At 40.1% G+C, this 15,175-nt stretch overlaps 1 protein-coding gene across 1 annotated transcript in view; it reads left to right on the top strand.

Annotated features, from left to right (window-relative positions):
- The first annotated feature begins 4,669 nt into the window (after positions 1–4,669).
- The window catches only part of LOC124594841 (sialin-like), a 424,449-nt gene continuing 413,943 nt past the window's right edge, over positions 4,670–15,175 (top strand). The window contains exon 1 of the mRNA XM_047133292.1: positions 4,670–4,813. The gene's annotated coding sequence lies outside the window, so the exon portion shown is untranslated. The remainder of the gene's footprint in view (positions 4,814–15,175) is intronic.

Here is a 15,175-nt window from a genome sequence, read left to right as displayed (position 1 = left end):
TGTCGCAGGCAGCGCGTGAGCAATACATCGAAATTACATTTGCTCCAGCAGGGTGGTGAACCCCTTACAAGGTTTACTCATGAAGGGATTGTAGCAGTTGAAGTCTGTACGGTTTTAAACAGAAACGTAGCCGTAAAACACACCGGAAAGAAGAATGAGGACACGCAAGATGAGTAGACTTATGGGAAATCTCGACTAGACCTAGATTGGGCAATACTTGAACGAGCGAACGAGCTCACTAGTTCGGGGAGACCCCTACCGGTTGCCACAAGAACCAGCAAATTACTTATGAAACCAAGGTTAACTTTTAGATCAGAGGTTAATAGGTACTACTCTTTATGCAGTAGATATAGGCTCATGAAATCGTTTGAAACGTTTGGAAGCACCCTGTTTCATCCAGGATTCTCTTGTACAGTTTATAACGACATATTGATAATTTTCTAATTTTTTGCATGCTTTAATAAAACTACTTTATTTTAGAGCAAATATAATACTCTGACTATAAATGTGTCATTTGTGATGAAGGAAAAACATGTTTATATAAGACATGCAGTTATAAATCGCAAATCTGGAGTAATCAGTTTAGAAAATTTTGTCAAACAATGTCCGTCTTCTGTCTGATATACTTCACTTGTTCCTTCCCTCTTTACCTTTCCTCCTCCTAACTGCGATATGTTAAGGCGCATGTATCAATATAAGTTTCTTTAACTGAGAATAATACTCATTTTTGCTTAAACCTTGTGTCATGTTATTTTATTTTGTACAACTAATACCCTTGGTATGTTATTGACATGTTTTACAGTCGAAGTGTGGGTGAGCCTGTATGTAGGCGAATAGCCGGCTTGCACAATGTTTGTTTAGCCAGCACTACGGCTATCTCACTGAGATTGGTACGAACTGTAGTAATTATTCAGAACCTGCCGGATTTTTAATTTGCGAAGCCCGATTTGCTAGTGCGAACAGTATTGGCAGACCTGAGAGATTCGAAGCTGACACGGTCGTGAAAATAACAAAATAAACCAGTTATTCCCGCAACTTAAAAGTTACACGTAGTGCCTACCCGCCTGCAGACGTTAACGCACAAGGATCCAGTGGTGTAGGCAAATAGAGCGGTTCTCTATCACTGAAAGTAATCTGTTGTGTTCAGGCAAGAGTGAGTTGCTGTTGACAAGGAGTAATGGACTGTCATCGGAAACATCTGCATCATTTGCTCTGCCGCCATGGATTGGCCACTTCATCTGAGCTGACCACGATCCAGAATGCTAGGTGGCTGGTAACGATAAAGCATATGTTTATTGGTGTCAGACCCCTGAGAGCAGATGTTGCCGACCACTTTTGTCATCTACCAGCGACTGTGATGCTATGCCACCGTTTAAAAACCTCATAAGGTCTACAATAGAAGAATGCGACTCGAAAAAAATAGGCATTCCTTCCGTGAGCTACTGCGGTAAGACTGTGCAGTTTCTCGGCTTTAATAACCAACCATTTCATTACCCGATAGTGTCCCGAAGTAGCCAATTAATGGACAGAATCATTGGGAACTAAAACTAAAACTTGTGACATTAGTGTTCTTTCACACTCTTCTCAAAGTTCTTGGACATACACATTAAGATATTACTCATGATCAGCAGACTCTTTATAACAAGAAATAACTAACTATGCCGCACTTATACCAAACTTCCGTTAAATTCAGTACCTTTTTACTATTTTGTATTTGATAATGGTAATATCAACGGTAGTAATAGTAATAATGTGTTGTAGCATAGTTCTCATTTATCTCAAAATGAATACACAAATATAACTGAAATTAGAAGATGCGGCCTAGTGTAGAATACCAGGCACCTGGCTACAATGTAAAATAAATAATATTACCAGTATTATGTGATTACAGCCCTTCCATACAAGCAACAAGACGATATTAATATGTGATTTTAGATACCAAAGATGGTTGTTATGAAAGCTTCTGAGTTCACATGCTGCGACATTAGCACAGAATATTGGTAGATTGCAATGAAGAATACAGCTAAATAATGTAATGTCTCACTCCACTTGATGGCAGTGCCATTACTGCCAGGTAGATTTCGTTGTGTGTCACACTTGCTATTTAATTTGTTTTATAACACTACGAAATTTGCCTGAAGTTAATAACATGACTATTAGAGTCAGTAGTGGACGTAAATCGACTGCCGCAGAAGTGTTGTGGACAACGAGGGCGTTTCGAACCGTACCACCATAGGTGATACTCAGAATTATATGTGCTGTTTCAATATATATGGCAGAAACACTAGATGAAGCTCTCCTTAATCCAAAGATTGTTTTGAACACTGTATTAATTTACGAGACATTTACGAGACATGGCGATATGCCCTTGTCTTCCTCAGATCTTGGAACTGACTTGCCCAGCCAATTGCAGGGGAACGTACAGTTTAACATGGGGTCTATTTGCTTGACAAGTAGAGATACTATTACCAGAGGTATAGAGACAGCAAAATTGCGAGCAAGTATGAAGTTTCCTAACATAAAGTCAAGATGAACGAACAGCTTGGATCTAAGCATCGAGCTCGAGCCTCGGTTTCAGACACATGCACCTCTTAAAAACTAGCCTCGTGTTGCCCTGAATTAAAAGAAGATAAACAAATTAATGTACTTGTAGAAAAGGAGGTAAACTAAAACATAATATCTGAGCATGACCTATGTATGTCAACGTAACTGGAGCGGTGTGACCCAAATGTTAAAAAAAAATACCATATCTGTTTTTTCATTATTTTCAATACTACTTACACGCTATTATTAAATCTGCCTTGAGAAAGAGCACAGTTTTCCACTGCAGAAACTTCACACAACGACCAGAGGAGAAGCGGATCTCTGTCCCTCTAACGCCCATCTTCACATAAACAGTATGTGTCTCAGTTTAGAAATATTTCGTAATTAATCACTGATTCGCATAAGTCGATTGAAGTAGTAGCAGTTGTGGAAATATGTATGTGTACGGTTATTTTTTTCTGCACTCGTTAATCTGGTGATATATCAGAAAGTCGACAGTCTTCATTTCCAGAATCCGTCTTGTGTTTCGAAAGCCTCTGGCAATCAATCACTTCGCATACGAACTAGTCGAGAGCAAACGGAAACAATCACGTCATTCTTACATCGCTCGATTCGGGAATGCGACAGCAAAAAGTTGCAAATATATTTATAGGAAGCATACTCCGCCGGAGACAAAAAGATAAGTTCTGGCTTTACAAATGTCGACATACACTATGTTTACATAAGGCTCCTAAAACCGGATTTCGTAAACCGATTACCCAGTACCGCTTCTAGTTGGTTATGTAAACAACCCGAAATCGGTTCTGGAAATCCGGTTCTAGCTGCGGGTTTTCCACTTCCACAACTGATTTCTCCCAAGCAAATGCACAACCGTTTTTGAAACGTGCTTGGGGTGTCAGGTTATGTCTTGTAGCCGGCCGGGGTGGCAGAGCGGTTCTAGGCGGTACAGTCTGGATCCGCGCGACCGCTACGTTCGCAGGTTCTAATCCTGCCTCGGGCGTGGATGTGTGTGACGTCTTTAGGTTAGTTAGGTTTAAGTAGTTCTAAGTTATAGGGGACTGATGACCTCAGAAGTTAAGTCCCATAGTGCTCAGAGCCATTTGAACCATTTTTTGTCTGGTATTTAAAAAAAAGTACGGCTAATACAGACGGAGTGACTTTTTGTACAATGAAAGAGGAGTACAAACATTAGATTGAGCGTAAAGCTGCCTACACCTCTAATATCTAACTGAAGAGAAATAGCGAGTGTGCTGACTAACTTAAAAACTGGAACAGCTGTTTTCCAGGCGCCATATTTGACTGGGCTAGCAAATCAGGACTTAACACGTAGACACGATAGAGAAAAACGGTTTCCGAAATTCCTATTTGGTCTTCTAGGAGATGTGTCGCATGTAAACATAGTGATAGCTCTCACAAACAAATTCCTTCGGACCATCAGTGTGTAGATATTTCCATTATGAGAGTAATATATTAAAAAACATCAATGCGTGAATGAAAGTGAGTCGTCTCCGTTTAACTCTGTAAACAGCTACGTGGATCATCCCGTTTAAAACCTCTTATTAATTATGAAACAATACACTTCAGGTTGTTTTGTCAATGGAATTCATGTGCTGGAGGATCTCTCAAGGCGAACTTCATGTCAGAAGGGTTTACCTTTTTAGAACGTCTCAAGTAATTTTCACAATGCTCAAAAGTAAAATATTTTGCTAAATGTCGCTAGATACTCCCTTTAGACATGCCTTTAGCAATACTGAATTTTCAACATTATTTGTCACCAAATGTGTTGCGTCTGAAACATTTGGGAAGCACACAAATCGCTTGTCATACATGTGTTACGAACTTTTACTTATATTCAAAGTATTATCTAACTGCGAGATTGCTGAAGATCTCTACACTATATTATGTACGACATTCAACTCCGAAAACTTTCTGATCCGAAGTTTCGGTTTTACACACCGGCGTCGCGGCGCCACTGGCGTATCGATCGCCAGCTGTGAATTGCAAAGGCGTCGTGGCGAGTCTAGCTCCCTGCCGGTTAGCGAGTCTGTAGCTCGTTCGGGCAGACACGCCGGTCGTCGGTCTGTTTCGGCAGCGGGAAGGCGTCAGCGGGCGCAGTTGGTGTTTTGTTGCGGTGGTCAGTGGGCAGCACGCCTGTCTACAGGATTATCTGAAGAGTGCAGCCGGCGCCAGAAGCACATGTCGCGTGGCTGTCATACAGGCGGCACCTCTCGCCAAGGACGCGCTCTCCTTACTGCGTCCACGTGTGCGGGTGAGTTGGCTCGAGTTTTCTGACCAGCATTAAGCGTTCGCTTTCGTCATTCTCCCATTCATGCCTTCCAGCACTACCGATACTTACCAATGTTGTTAATTAACCTGAACTGTCAGCGGTTAGTCAACGGCAGTTCATTTATAAATCTGATGATCTTTGCCAAGTTCTGATGCCAGCTTTATTGTCTTCGGCTATTCTCTTAGGCAGGTTACGTATCTGATTACCTTGCGCTATAACTAATGAGTATTATATGTAATTGTTGTAGAAGTCTAAGAGGGCGTTATAAAAGCCGCGTTCACTAACGAAAGCTGTTAAATGTGTTTCTCTGTCGCGACATTATATGTGCTTGGTTACATAATACTGGACGGAGAGTGAGTCTGAAATAGCTGTCCCAGTAATTGAGGCACCAACTATTTTTGAGTAAAAGATGCCCTCTGTGAATCTGACTCAAAACGCGCGACTGCTGTCGCCACAGAGCAACAGACAACGAAACATTTCAAATATCGCGCCCTGCCATTGAGTGGAAGGAGTAATCGCGTGGCCGGCGACTGTCTTCTTTCCATACACAAGCAGCGCACGATTAGTATTGTCACATAAAATGCGCATGCACAGAGCTGACGCCGCATTCCTGCTACTTCGCTGACACAAGTGTACACGACAGCAGAGACGAAGACACCAATACAAATGAACAAGAACAGACTTTTGCTGCATAACATGCTTGATAAATACAGTTACAAGAAAACAGCTTTTATCGTTGCTGTTTTTTGTTATACAATAGACGACTGCGGTGCAACTGTTTCCTTGAAAACAGTTTTACTGCCGAAGTAATAAAAATGCGTAGTTTTCTCCTCACAGACGTGGTAAAATCATTGGAATCCTCTTTATATAGGGATACATATGTTAATTGTGGTACTGCCTTGTAACAATATTGTGATATTTTCGTTTAAGGACTGCATCTTCGATAACGCTCTCGTAGTAAAATCGCGTACTTTCGGCTTTCGGACGTTGTAATCGAAATAATAATTTCAGTGTTATTAGATTTTCTGGATCCGATGTTCGATGCGAGTTGACAATAAAGTATGGAAACCATAACCTTCATTCGATCTGAGTTACGGAGAATATAGCCAGAAGCCCTTTGTAATACAGTGATACTAAAATCAGGCCATGAAATAGAAAATAATATATACCCATTTGGGAGATACGAAATCAGATTACATCCATGCGTAATTTTGACAGCGTTTCTGCAGTGTATTGGTTACATGTGCATTTTATGTTCCTAAAATGCTTGAATACTGGCAGTGCAACAACTGTTAACACATTCGTAGTTTTGTACATAGTTTTAAGCAGTGCCTGTTGTCAAGAACAAGCCATTTTCACTTATTCGGCGCACGTTATTTCAAAAAAAGTTACTAGTTCGGCAATGTAAGTGTAGAGATTTTTAATAACGCGCATGTACAGGAGCATGTGTTGCACGGTTGACTTGTGCTAGGAGCGTGTGGCCCAGTGAAATAACAGTATTGAGAGACGGATTTTATTCTGGGGTATACAAACGAAATTATGCTCTTTTTCAATGAGACTAAAATGTCTTTTGAGTTCTTGCTGTTTTGTTGCATACAATGGATAATTTTATTCCACAAAGTTAATAATTGAGGGACTGTGAGAATAAGTGGTATAAGTGCTTGCTGAAACAAACTGTGTAAATGACTGCGAAAGTTAAATGGCTATTTATAAATTATGTGAGTTACTATTGGAACATCAGATATTTTGCCTAACTGTTAGTTAGTCTATGTATAGTTGTAGGCGTGGTTAGAGACTGTAGTGCCCCTGCATTATTTTTTATAATATATTAAAAATACCTGTACTCATTACCTCTTAAAACTATGTAGTGTAAAACAGATACAAGAGCAAAACATTTTATTTGGCTTGCTATATCTGGAAGTTGTTTTTGTTACAAGACACATGATATACATAGTACAATAAAGGTTCATTTTAGAACAAGGATATATGAGTAATTAAAGAGAAATTAATACAACGAGCTGAAAAGCACTAAGTAAATAGCAGATAAAATTGACAAAACGAAAATATATTGGCGTGGTTCCAACACATATGATAATTATTCATAGTCACTTTCTACAATCCCCTCACAATTCAGTAGCTATACAATCATAACCAATTCCTTCTGTGGCATGTCTTGAGGAATGGCCTTCCTGGGCAACACTCATGATGCTGTACGATTGTGTTGTGCATTTTCAATCTCCCTCGTCCCCTTCTTTGATCACATTCTCTACTTTCTCTACTCCCCTTTCTTACATCCGTGGTAACTGCTGTCCGGGAGTGCGACATATTATTATAGAACTATTTAATGGAGGGGTATAGTTCCCCATCTCCTGAAGATTATTGTTTCTCAAATTTTATTTCAAACTCATCTTGATGCAAAGGCTGCAGAAGAGGTACTGATGGGATGAAGATTAAAGAGACCAGCAATTCTCGTTATGTGCTAGTTGTATTCTAAATGCAGTCCAGGTATTGGCATAGAGCTTAAACTTTACGATCAGACTGCGGCACTGTGCAGAATGTAGCGTGTACGTCTTTTACTCAGAAGAGATCAGCACTTTAGCTCATTAAATGTGCATTTAGATCATTTTCTTGAGAAATGTCACTTGTACCACTTATAGTGCTGTTCTTAATATATATTAATGACTTGCCATTCTATATTCACGAAGATGCAAAGCTGGTACTTTTTGCCGATGATACAAGTATAGCTGTCACACCCAACAGACAAGAATTAACTGGTGAAATTGTAAACGATGTTTTTCAGAAAATCATTAAGTGATTATCTGCAAATGGGCTCTCATTAAACTTTGACAAAACACAATACATACAATTCCACACAATAAATGGAATGACACCATTAAGAAATATAGACTTCGATCAGAAATCGGTAGATAAGGTAGAATATTCAAAATTTCTGGGTGTACGCATTGATGAGGGTTTGAACTAGGAAAAACGCACTGAAGATCTGCTGAAACATTTGAGTTCAGCTACTTATGCTGTTAGGGTCATTGCAAATTTGGCGATATACATCTCAGTAAATTAACTTACCACGCCTATTTTCATTCTCTGCTTTCGTATGGCGTCATATTCTGGGGTAACTCATCATTGAGTAAAAGAATGTTCATTGCACAAAAGCGTGTAATCAGAATAATAACTGGAGCTCATCCAAGATCATCCTGCAGACCCTTATTTAAAGAGCTAGAGATCTTCACTGTAGCCTCACAATATATATATTCACTTATGAAATTTGTTATTAACAATCCGAACGAATTCAAAACTAATAGCAGTGTACATGGCTACAATACTAGGAGAAAGGATGATCTTCCATACTCAAGGTTAAATCTAACTTTGGCTCAGAAGGGGGTAAATTATGCTGCCACAAAAGTCTTTGGTCACTTACCTAATAGCATCAAAAGTCTGACAGATAGCCATATAGCATTTAAAAGGAAATTAAAAGAATTTCTTAATGGCAACTCCTTCTACTCATTAGATGAATTTTTGGATATAGTAAGTGGGTAATTTCCCCAAACCCCACAAAAAAAAATAAAAATAAAATAAAATAAAAATATTAAGTGTTATGTAATATTTTGTGTAATGTAATATCTTGTATAGACACCTTTTATTAACCTGACACGTTCCACATCATTACGAAGTGTCGTATTCATGATCTATGGAACAAGTACGAATCTAATCTAACGTAATTTCTAGTCTTAGGCCCTCAATTTCGACTGCTGCTACCGGCAAGCGTAGCATGAGTAGACAAGGCGTGGTGCTGGTTAGAAGGTGCAGCGCTTGACGCCTGTCCTTATTGATTGTCCTGCTGGTGACCTAGCGGGCTCACTGACCTTACGGCCCCAGTCGCGTCTTAGTGATTGCTCCCCAGACCTCTTTCCACACCGTACCAAAATTGTATTCCCCTTCTCTAAATTTTCAGTACTTGATCCTGAAACAGTATGACAATATTACTAGAAAAGCAGTAGCTTATTTTCTCTGTTGTAGAGATGCACGCATTGAACTTAAGGGGACACGGACCTTCCCCTTGCTGCTAAATTTAAGGAACCTTCTCTCTTACACTTACATGCACAATAAAGATTTTTTAGCAGTAATGTGGGTAAGTACGACGCCTTTTATCAAAGAGACCGCAGTACATCGGTAATTATTCTTTAGAAAGACATTTTTTAATGTTGCAGAAATTAAAACTTTTCCGCTACTTATGTTTGTACTTATTTATTAGTTTTTGACAATTATGAAAAGCTATGACAAAAATGTATAAATTTTTACGCCGTACAAAAACTGACAGTTTTAGTTTTTGTCTCTAGTAGTTCACTTGAAAATTGCCATTGAACGGCAAAAGGCACGTTTGCACGAAACAGTGCTTTAAGTTTAAGCCAAACTTTAACTAAATCCCGGAGCGTAGCAAAGATTTCATGATTCACCTGTCAACTCATTGTGTGTGTATGACATAGTGCTGATAATGTATTTCGCAGATCACTTCTACATTGTTGTGTGCGGCAATAGTATGATACAGTCCAAGTTGCGGAGTATAATATACTGTCTATAGGTGTTGAATCATTGCATGGATTGTGTCCAGAAGGACTAGACACGTGGTGGTAGTGCCAGAGATTACCGAGGATCATAGCATGGTTGTACAGGTAAACACAGTCTATCAAAAACTGTCATGGAAATTACAAATCAATCTTCAGAGATCTATCTGATACTGAATTATTCCGTGTATTTCTTCGTGGTCGTACAGAGTCAGTGAATTATTCCGTGAATTTCTTCATGGTCGTACAGAGTCAGAACGAGAGTGTGAACTATGTGATGTGGAGCAGAATTCTGGTCTTCACATCCATGAAGTTTCTTCCAGTTTACACAATACAGTTTACAAAGCAACAACTCCTCGTCCGAAATGGAAACAGTTGGCAGCAACTCGTCGTCTGAAATGGAAACAGTTGCCTGTAGTGTCAAGTGTGGCAATATGTTCCACAGTTTTATTGTCTCTACGAATACTGGATTCTTGTAGAGATGTGATGACAAACCTTCGTCAGTACACATTTAGAAAAATAAAATAAAAGTACTAGAATTAAGTAAGATGAAAAAATACTATGTCTCTTCTATTTAAGAATATCAGAAACCAAAAAACGTAATTTCCATTTTGTGTGTCCAGGTCCACTTAACATATCCTTATTGTAATACTCGCAGGCTTATTATTTAAAAGTATTAAAAATTAACACGAAATCGCTACTTCCTAGAATATTTCAGAAACGAGTGGAGACGGTACTCTGTGATGGACGAAAAGCTGGAAACATCGAATTTGAGAGACATAATTATGGATATGTAGTGCACTTGCGTTAAATCAAACTACGTATTTTTGTAACTTCTGCTGTAACTTACACGAGTCAAAAGCATATATCGGTAGCTCAACGAACATGGAATACGTATAGAGATTTTGTTATTCCATTTAATTTACTATTTTAAAGTACTGTTTGTTGTCGTTCCATAATGTCTTGTTAAAGCGTGTCATATTTTGTACGTCCAGTTACGAAAGATTTATTCGTGCAGAAGTAGGTTCCCACTCACACCACAGTTCCTTTCGCTTTGGGACAGTAACGGCTGCTATGGACGTTGTACGGTTATTGCCCTCGTGGTCTAGTGCTTATAATTGCTGGTAGCCGCTATTGACGTGCTAAATACTTCTTCTGGCAACCATTCAGATTTGTTTGTGATGGGTAACTTGGACTGGCTTTTGCCCATTGTTGAAGCAGCAGCGACATTGACACGCAAGTCTCAAAAGTGATGAAAACTGCAAAGACTTGCAAGTCATTATTGTTAGTTACTAGCTAATGCCCAGCAAACGTGGCAGTGTTCCTTTCAGTTGTTTTGTAGGTACACATAAAGGAAACACACTTATACGAGGGGCGTTCAATAAGTAATATAAAACTTTTTTTTTCTGAAAGCAGGTTGGTTTTATTCAGAATTCCAATACGCCGTTATTGTTTTTCACCAATCTCCGTTCAACGCGACGGTCTTACGCCACCTTACTGGGAGGGCCCGATGCACGCAAGGTACCAATCTACTGGTCCACTTCGAAACCAACGTCTTGCAGCATCACTAACCTCCGCATCATCCACGTAGCGCTTTCCGTGGAGGACATACTTCATTGGCCCAAACAGATGGAGGTCGGAATGTGCGCGATCCGGGCTGTTGGGTGGAAGAGGAAGAACAGTCCAATGAAGTTTCGTGAACCCCTCTCGAATGTGAAGAACTGTGTGAGACTTTCCGCTGTGATGGGAAAGGAAAAGTTCGTTTGCATTTTTGTGAAGACGAACACGCTGAAGTCGTTTCATCAATTTCCTGAGGGTAGCACAATAAACTACAGAATTGATCATTGCATCGGGAGGGAGGACATGGAACGGGTCAACCTCTTCAGAGTCTCAGAAGACTGTTGCTATGACTTTATCGGCTGAGGGTGCAACTTTGAACTTTGTCTTCGGAGGAGAGGTGGTGTGGCGCCACTCCATGAATTGCCTTTTTGTTTCCGGTTCGAAGTGATGAACCCATATTTTACCGCCTGTGACAAAGTTCAACGAAAAATTGACTCGATCAGCCTCGTAACGCACAGGCATTCCGCATTCCCCACTGGTGGTCCTTCTTGGCTCTTAATCTTCTTCTGTTAGGCGGGGAGGTATCCAACGGGCAACTATCATTGATTACCCCAACAGGTGGACGAGTGTGTCAGCACTAACAACAGAGACGTCCAGTTGAGCAACGAGGTGGTTTGATTGTGACCGTCGATCACCTGGAATGAGCGTACCAGCATGTTCCAACATTGCAGGAGTAACAGCTATGTGCGCCCGGCCGGCACGCGCGATATCGGACAGGTTTTGCGCGACCCTTCTGCGATGCATACAGACACCTCGCCCAGCGACTCACCGTGCTTTTGTTCACTGACAGGGCTCCAGAGACATTCTGCAAGCGCCTATGAATATCTGCGATGCTCTGGTTTTCCGCCAAAAGAAACTGTCATAGCTTTCTGCTTGGAACGGACCTGCGTTCCAGACGCCATTCTGAAGGCTACGTATAGCGTAGCCATCTATCGAATCTTTATGAAACTGTAGCGGCTGAAGTGGGAATATTCCACGATGTCCCACAATAAATTCCGCGCATTTTCTCAACCGAAATTGGCTGAGGGAAAATGTGGTGCATACTTATTGAACGCTCCTCGTATATGTAGAAAATACATATAAAATGATTTGTTCATCACTGCGTTATATGTGAATAAATTTATTAAAGTGCTTTGGGAAATACAATATTTTTTTGTCTTGTTGCGAAAAAAAATTTTTCGGCTGTCCCACGCGTTAGCATTCAACACATAAGTGACCATGCGAGAAGCATGGAATTTGCAAATTTAATGCACACACTTCAAGGGACTGGCCTTGCGTTTTGTTGATGGTCATTGAAATTGCTAGGCGAACGAGTAACCGTAGTCGTTTAAAGTGGCATGACATGTTGGTTGGAATGATAGGAATGCGTGGAATGAACACATCTTCGTTTGGCTTGCCAATCACGATTGTTGCCTCATGATGTTTGGCATAAGTTTTTTGACGGCGAACTAGGTTCAATTGTACTATCGAGGAGGATTAATTTGTACAAAAGATTTATGTTAGTGACGTATGGGTGGGACAACAGGGAGATACGAGTTCAAAAACTCAATTGGATAGTTTAAAGTACCGTCCACATTCACGAAGCTGTCACACGTTCGTAAAGCCATCGATTGCTTTTGTAATGTCGAGAATTGCAGCATTATCTTTCTGGTAATTGGTTCTAACGGGATACCGGTAAATTATTGATGGAAAAGTTATATACTATAGCTGACACTTTTTCCGGACAAAACTAATCATTTTGCAAAAAAACCGCGCGGAAATCGAGCTGTTACATTTTGAAATCATACTTTCTGAATGAACATTCATTTTTATATGGATAAGGGCTATGTTTAATATTGAGCGATAAAGAATATAAAACTCTATTGAAGATTTAAAAAAGGTGTCGAGGAGTATAACTAATGAAAGAGTTGCCCTTATTTCTTTGTGAGCAGGAAGATTGAGCTAAGTAAGACACTGACGTAAAACAAATGCGGGAGCTTGTCAGTTTATTTAGTTTACATGATGTATGATAAGTCAGAAACACCAGAAGAATTGTCTTGCAAAGAAAACTCTAGAATCAACAACCCTGGAACTGCCACAGGCAAGTAGAGATGCAGTCCGACTGTTTTGAGATTTTGAGAAGCAGTGGTGGTGTACTTCTGGGAACACGAACAACTAGGATTGATGCAAACTTGACTTCTTCGATACTGTTCACGTAGTTCGTGCTACTATGCAATACAATTAATTCAATTTGACAACATTGATACGAGGGCTATCCACAAAGTACATTACGTTTTGGAATTAAAAATAAATAAAGTATTGGAAATTTGTTTTATTGTATACAGATGAAAGCCACACTTCAATACTACTTTTATACATAGTTGCCATTTAAACTAAGGCACTTATCGCAGCGATGGACGAGCTTGGAAATTCCTTCGTCGTAAAATTCGGCCGCCAGCGCCTTCAACCACATGGTTACCTCTTCTTGAAGCTGTGCGTTGTTATCAAAACGCTGCATAGCCAACCACTTCTTCATCGCTGAGAATAAGTGGAAGTCGCTCGGTGCCAGGTCGGGACTGTACCGCGGATGAGGAAACAACTCCCACTTAAAAGATTCGAGAACTTCACGAGTGGCATTTGCCGTGTGGGCCCGGGCGTTGTCGTGAATCAGCAAGATCTTTGAGCCCAACTTTCCCCTGCGCTTGTTTTGTATTGCTCTTCTGAGGTTGTGCAGAGTTTGGCAATACCTTTGAGAGTTTATTGTAGTGCCTCTTTCCAGGAAATCCACAAAAATCGTATTTCTACCGGGGTGCTGATTAACCACGTGGTTGAAGGCGCAGGCGGCCGAATTTTACGACGAAGGAATTTCCAAGCTCGTCCATCGCTACGATAAGTGCCTTAATTTAAATGGCAACTATGTAGAAAAGTAGTATTTAAGTGTGGCTTTCATCTGTAAATAATTAAAAAAATCTCCAATACTTTATTTATTTTTAATTCCAAAACGTAATGTACTTTGTGGATAGCCCTCGTAGTATCAGGAAATAACATAATATTGAGACTTTGTAGACGCTGCATACAAGATTGCTCACACGGAGGGGAATTTCCGATGTTTCTGGACGCACTTGGAATAGTACTCTACGCTTGTTTCTCACAGATAGATAACACTGTCAGGTGCTGGCAAATGAAAAAAAAAATTGAAGTAGCGAAGTATTGTCATCCATGATAGATCAGAGAGATCTTCCTGTAGGCTATAAGACAGTCTGAAATTTTACAGTTGATCAACATTCAGTCGTAGAGTCACGGTTAATATTCGTGCCGTGTGATGTACACGAGTATAACGAGTCTGGTACAAGTTCAAATGGCTTCTTGAAAAATACTCAAAAAAGCTCGCGTACTCTTCGTCGCGTGATGGTAAAGAGCTGGGTTTCTTGCAGGATACTTGTAAGAAAATATGTAGCTGCATTAAACAGTAAAAGCTGGCCGCTGGTGGCCGAGCGGTTCTGGCGCTACAGTCTGGAACCGCGCGACCGCTACGGTCGCAGGTTCGAATCCTGCCTCGGGCATGGATGTGTGTGTTGTCCTTAGGTTAGTTAGGTTTAAGTAGTTCTAAGTTCTAGGGGACTTATGACCTCAGCAGTTGAGTCCCATAGTGCTCAGAGCCATTTGAACCATTTTTTTAAACCGTAAAAGAGTGAAGGCAATCGACAGAGGAAAAATAGCTCACCTATGATTTATTCCGCTGGACTTGAACCAAGAACAAAATATGAAGTTTTAGCTTTAAATCTGATCACGTGCAGTTGCTGAGTTGTCGATGCACGAAAATATCAAGATCTGTCAGTATCATTAACCAGTCCGATTCACGAAAAAATCGAATTCTCAAGCATAAAACAGCTTCGAACATCTGATTACGTGACAAGAGAGTGAACTGTGTTAAATATTTAACATTAAGCATGAAATTGAGAAAAATATTTGTAATTATGTGTAAAGTTTTTTGGAAGTCACTAAGTGCTCATATTATCAAACAGTGGTTGAGTCTACTCTAAGTAATTTGCGTTCCGTTTTAGGCAAAACTAGTTTTTTAGGCATCTCACTGTGGAATGTGTGAACACTGTATGCAAAAAATTAAAACTCCATACCTGATACTAAGGATGGACAGCGAAAACGT

The sequence above is a fragment of the Schistocerca americana genome, chromosome 2, assembly GCF_021461395.2.
Source record: "Schistocerca americana isolate TAMUIC-IGC-003095 chromosome 2, iqSchAmer2.1, whole genome shotgun sequence".
NCBI classification, from domain to species: domain Eukaryota; kingdom Metazoa; phylum Arthropoda; class Insecta; order Orthoptera; family Acrididae; genus Schistocerca; species Schistocerca americana.
This window is presented reverse-complemented; position numbering and strand designations above follow the sequence as displayed.